Source organism: Lygodium microphyllum, chromosome 5 (assembly GCF_053477565.2).
Source record: "Lygodium microphyllum isolate KBCC chromosome 5, Lygodium_microphyllum_v1.1.10, whole genome shotgun sequence".
In the NCBI taxonomy this organism is placed as follows: domain Eukaryota; kingdom Viridiplantae; phylum Streptophyta; class Polypodiopsida; order Schizaeales; family Lygodiaceae; genus Lygodium; species Lygodium microphyllum.
Genome location: NC_141139.1, coordinates 44,625,900 through 44,632,350, shown reverse-complemented (window position 1 = coordinate 44,632,350; position 6,451 = coordinate 44,625,900).

Here is a 6,451-nt window from a genome sequence, read left to right as displayed (position 1 = left end):
GCCGGTTGACAAGAGTTACCGGCCAATGCGGGATGCCGAGCCGGATGCCCAGGATTTATTTTTCAGAGCTCAATTCGGAGTTCGGACGGGAAAATGGCCAAGAAACCGGTCAAGATGCGAAGGGGTGGACAAAATTTGGCCAAAATGGGCAAGTGACCCTTGGGAGCCCAAAATTTAAATGTAGCATGACATTTCACATGAAGGGAGGAAGCAAAAACGTGGGGAGGGAGATGTCTGGATGCACCCGATTTTTGCGCCCAATCTTGGAGGAGGCAACTTGCAGCCTGTGAGCAACCATGCCAATTGATCATGGGGCTTCAATCCCCCCTTGATGCCGGTCATATTGCCGTGCTTCGCTCCTCCAATGGCAGTCTCTATGAAGAATTCTGATTTCAATATTTCTCTCTCCTCCCTCTCTCTCCCCTAAAGGCAGATTCATGTGGTGAAGAAGAAGAAGAAGAAGAATGGATGACGGTTGCTTGTCCAATGAAGACGGGATTGGTCCGTTGTCGTATTGCTGCGCATTCGAGATGTGAAAACCACCCGAAAGTTGTGTGTGCGATTTAATACTTTATGCACACTTAGTTGTTGTGCTTACATTTATTCTCTGCGTATGAGTATAGATGCTCACATGAAGGGCTTCACTTCAGATGCTTTTGTTAATAGCACACTTATTAGTATCTATGGTAAATGTGGCGCTTGTAGCCCCTGGTGGGCAACTCTCTTGTGGATATGTATGGGAAATTTGGCTCCCTTGCGGAAGCGCGTCATGTTTTCAACAACTTGGACTACCCTCATTACATGCTGTAACTTATGTTCTTTGCTTGAAAGCATGTGGTAGTGTAGGACCACTGGACACAGGTTAGAAGATACATTCAGAAGTAGATAAAAAAGGATTGGAGAGTGAGCTTTATGTTGGAAACAAACTGGTAGACATGTATGGCAGAAGTGGCTTACTTGCTGAAGCACACCGTGTCTTTGACATGCTGCCAGTTCATGATGTAATCTCATGGAATGCATACATTTCAGGATACGCTGAACTTGGAGCTTGGGGGATTTTTTTCTGGAACTGGCATACGACATTTTTGGATGAGGATTCAGAGGGTCTAAAAAAGGAAGAAAAGCAAATGGTTATTTTTGAAAAGGGAGCTTTTTGAATTGAAAAGAAAGAGGGAAAAGGCAAGGAGTCTAAAAATAGGAAGAGAAGGAGGACAATACGGGTGCAGAATTCTGGGGAGGGAAAGGAGTCGACATGCAGGGAAAAAGCTCTGGACTTGGAGAGGCCAAAAAACGATCATACCGTGAGGCTCCCAGAGGCAGATTCTGGCCAACTCGAGCTGCTGTTGATGAAGTAAATATACCATTGACAGCCCTATGCCGATGAAGCTGTAATTATTGAGCGTAGTTGCTTGTCTAGACCACGGACTGCTGGTTGGAGAGAGCGATGTGCAAGCAGTGGATGAGGTGATTAAAGGGGTTGGAGGATACGCTGAGGAGCAAGGAGCTTGAAAGTTCGTTGCATGTTTGCTTTGATCACCAAATCGTTGCCAGTCTTGAATTTCGCGATTGCTGTCCTCCACCAAATCCATTCAGGATAATTAAACCGGCTACCCAGCATTGATTCCGAATCAACATTTGCAATGAAGATTTTATGCCTATTGTTTCTGGGGTTGAATCCCGCCCTGCGCCAGCAATTGTTTGAACCTCAAATCCCTGGATAGCAAGGAGGGGTGTAATGTCTGAGAAAGAGAAGGTCCTGAGGACTGTCAAAGGGGAATCATCAGGAAAAAGCTCTGCAATTTGGGGGTACGAGAGAGGATTGGGGAGGAAAGAAGACGGCGACAGAAGAACTGTGACGATGGAGGAAAACTGAGAGGAGCACAAGTATCAGTTGCTTTGAGCAGATTACAAAACCCATAAAATATACGACTATGGATATATTAAAGACATGGACTAATGTTGGTCTGATATATACTCGGGAGGATATGTTTACTTCACAGACTTACCCCAAGGACGAGATATCACATGCTGATGGTGAAAAGCAATGGATGTCTCATCTGATTTAACAGAGCTTGGAAGGTCGCCTGTTGCTGTTTCATGTGCTGGTGTCAAGTCAATTCTTGACATTCCCAGAACGTTAGAGTACCTTGAGACTGAAGGTGTTACTGTTATTGGATACAAGACCAATGAATTTCTTGCTTTCTTTACTCGCCACAGTGGCTGCAAGGTACCTTGTCGTGTTGATTCTCCAGACGAATGTGCAGATATCATATCATGTCTTCGATTTCCGAGGCTTATGCAAACTTGTTTAGGGGAAAGAACCCCAACATGACCCTCCCCATAGGGTCTCATACAAGGTGCGAACTCCAGTTTGGACTTACAGAGTGGACTACTCATTGGGGTGCCAATCCCGGAAGAACATGAAGCAGCTGCCAAGCCGATTCAGTCAGCAATCAGTAGTTCTTTGCAAGAATCATTGAAGCAAAAGATTAGTGGAAGCACAATCACCCCCTTTTTACTCAAAAGAGTCAATGAAATTAGTGGTGGAGCCTCGCTTGCTGCAAACATAGAGCTGGTTAAGTCTTCTACAAGGGAAGTCTGATGACAAAGTGACCATCATATTGAATGATATCTCATCGTGGTTGGATGACAGAATAAGGTCCCAGTCCGTTCATGACTGAAGATTTCCATCTTCATATGTACTAAATTATTGTTACCCGAGGGGAGACTTACCGAGTATCGATGTTTCGTATTAAGGAGTGATTTTGCTGGTTTTTCTCCTATGCCAAGAAGAGATTTGTGACTTCAAATTCCTTATAGTATTGGACATTATTATGATCTGTACTAAAACTGTTTTCTAAACCTCTTGTATATACCTCTGAGGATCTTCTGTACTCGTCCTTTATTGCTGCTGTAACTATTCTGAAGAAATATAAATATGATCCTTTGTGGAGGCCGCCACTATTGACGATCTATCCTTCTATCCTGAAATTATTCAAAGTCCTCAGTGGTCGCGACTTGGCTTTCGAAAACCCTTCGACATCTTTGGTGACCGACGTGAAAGCGTCGCAGAAATTTCAGGATGGGAGATTCTTCAGCCTCTTTTTCAGCCTCTTCTACAATTCCAGCTGCCTCTACTTCAGCTCCATCAATGACTGCTGCGTCAAGTACTTCAACGGAGGATCTAAAACAGATTTTGCAGAATATGTCCATGTATATGCAGCTCCAAAATCAGCAAACACAAATGTATATGCAGCAGCAACAACAATTGCATCAACAGTAGTTGTCTCAGCAAAGGCAACTCTATTCGGAGCAGGAGAATGCAAACAGCGCGACTAAGGCTATTGAAGCAGTTGAGAGTGAGAAGAAGCTATTTGACGGGCGTAATGTTTCAGCATATTTGAAGACATATGAGATCAAGATGGGGTTTTTTGGAGTTCCTGCTGGACTTATGAGTAAGTACTTCCTTCGTCTGTCACACCTGCTTTGAGGACAAAGGTAACTGATCTTTTTATTCAAAACACACATTGGCAAGATTTTAAGAAGGCTCTAAAAGAAGAATACTTCCTTGAGGACTTTGGTATGGCTACTCGGCGGTCATTCCGAGAGTGGGTCTACATGCCAAACAAGGGTCTTGCTGCTTCGGAGTTGATTCGAGAATTTGAAGAGAGGTATAGTCAGCTTGATGCCATTGAACAAAGAGCATTGGATGTTGAAAAAGTTGAGCTTTTCTTGCAAGCTGCAGATCCTGCTCTTCAAGAAGAATTGGGTGAGCTTCTTGAAGATCGTACGAAGCCTATGGGTCTTAAAACTGATTGGCAGGATGCTCAGGATGCAGTCTCGACTTTGACCAAGAGGAGGATATGGAAGACTCGCCTACAGAATGGTTCCATGACACCTACACCATCATCAGCTCCTATGCCTACTTCCATCCCTGTTATTTCTTCTCCTCCTCAGCCAGTTTCTTGGCCTATGCCAGTGCCTACTATTTCCACTCCACCTATTCCTCCTGTTCCACGACTGATGCCTACACCTTCTGCTCCAAAACCATCCGTTCCATCGGTGCCTACCTCTCTTGATGACATAATCAAAGGCATCACAGATTTGACACTTGAGTCAGTCAAAGCGGAGTTGGTGGGTAAGTTGAAGGAGCAGTTTGCTTCGACTGTGCCTACTACTTCTTCTAGTGCTCCTAGTGCACCTAGGAGAGATCGGAGATGTATTTGGTGTGATAGTACGGAGCATCAGCATTGCAGGGATTGTGACTCTTTCCAGGATGCAAGGAGGCAGAATTTGGTATATTGGGGGCAGGATGGTAAGATTTGGTTGACTGAGACAGGAGCTCCACTTGCTACCAACTTTGGTAAAGGTGGAATGAAGAAGTTAGTGGAGGACATGGCTGTGCGTACTTCTTATGTGACAGCTAGAGGTGATGCTTCTGCATATGGAGTACAGATTGAGAAGGGATCAGAGACTCAGTCCGCACTATGGACTTATGCTATGGAGACTGCAAACAAGGGGAAAATTCAGCAAACTGTTTTGACTAGTGCAGGCTCTAGCATCAGATCAGAGACAGGTTGGGACTCGCCTGTTGACAGGTATTCTATTTATGCTTATTTGGCTAAATCTCATGGTGCAGATGTATTTGTTGAGGAGAAACGTAAGAGGGATGAAGAAAATCCAAGTGCAGCTAAGAAGACTAGAGGGGGTGAGTTTGTTTCTCCACCTACTGCAGGACCGTCTTCAAGATCAGGGCCAGATCGACAGATGGAGGATGCTCAAAAGAGAGAAAAGAGGCAAGAGCCTAGAGAGAGAAAGCAGCCAGGATTCAGATTGATGTCCGACATTGAGACATCTACAGACATGAAGAAAATCTTTAATGATAAGATACTTGGCAGTGAGGTGACTTTCACTATTTCTGAGATTTTGGGCATCTCAAAAAGAGAGTTTCAGGATCAGTTTCAAGAGGTCCTGAAGAGGAAAAGACATGCATTGTCTACCACTGATACACAGGGAGTTTTGATTGGAGAGTTGGATGAGGATGATGATGAGGTTATGGTTGATAATGCTTCTGTTTTGCCACAAGTAGAGAAGAGGGTTCAGCCTATGCATTATGCTGAAATTGATGAGCCTGTTTTGATACCACATAGTCACTTTTCACGGAGCCATTGGGCTAGGGCAACTACAGAGACGGTGGTAAAGGTTGGAGAAAAACAGGTGCCTTATGTTGCATTGGTTGATCATGATTCAGAGATTAATCTCATAGTTCGTGGAGTTTATGAGAGTAACAGATGGCCTATGGATGTAGAGCATGGGTGGCGTATGAGAGCCGCCAATAATACTGCAGGTGATTTATATGCTGCTTGCCCTAGTGTCAGGGTTTCTATTGGTGATGTAGAGGAGGATTTTCATTTCTTTGTGCAGGATTCATGCTCTTATCCCATAATTCTTGGACAGCCATTCATTACAGAGATGTGCATGGAAACAAAGGTCATGGATGATGGATCTGCTTATGCACGGATTCGCAGTAAAGATGGTATGAGAGCAGTTCAGTTTATGACTGTATGTGTGAACCATGTTAGAAACAGGGATACTCTCAGAGATGCACCCTTACCCACTGTGAGGGATTCGGGTTTTCATTAGGTATCGCCGTTTCGCGAGACGACGGTGGTACAGAGGAGAGGAGATTGGAGTTCTCGCCTCCTGGCAGCAGTGTTTTCTCCTCCGGTTATGTTGGGATTTCAGCAAACAGTTCGATGAGTTATCAGAAGACTTCTAGGTTGTCTAGAGCTGCCAGGCAGTATATATGCAGGAAGGAGAAAAATTTGAAAAATGCAGGAATTTTGGAGGATGATGAGCACATAGATGGTATGTATGACAGTGTGATTTGTGCAGATACGATGGCAGAGATGGGAGATATGCTGAAAACTAATATGCTGAATTGTCATGGTAATGTATTAGTGCAGTCCCTGGACATGTTTCATGAAATTGTAGATTTTGTGTCACAGATTGAGTCAGAGGCTGAGGTAACTCAGCAAAGAGTATTGAGTGCTGAAGAAATTCAGCAAACAGAGTTTTCAGCTGGTTATGATCAGCTTTCAGAGAGACAGAGGTCTGAAAATTTTCAGCCAACAGAGTTTACTGCTGAAATATTTCAGTATCCAGAGTTTGGGGCTGTTTCTATGCAGTCCATAGAGCAGAGGGCTGAGAATATTCAGCCATTGGAGTGCAGAACTGCTGATTTACACCAAGGTTTATGTAATGCAGAAGAGCATAATGAAGCCAGGGTTGACACGAAATACAAAACTGTGGATAAGAAGGTGAAGCCGGTTGCTGTACCGCTTCCATCTGACAGTGATCAGCAAATAGAGAGGGCTGCTAAACAACAAATTTTGAGGAATCTGGAGCATATTGGTCATAAATTTTCAGTAGAGACACTTGCTGAATTGAA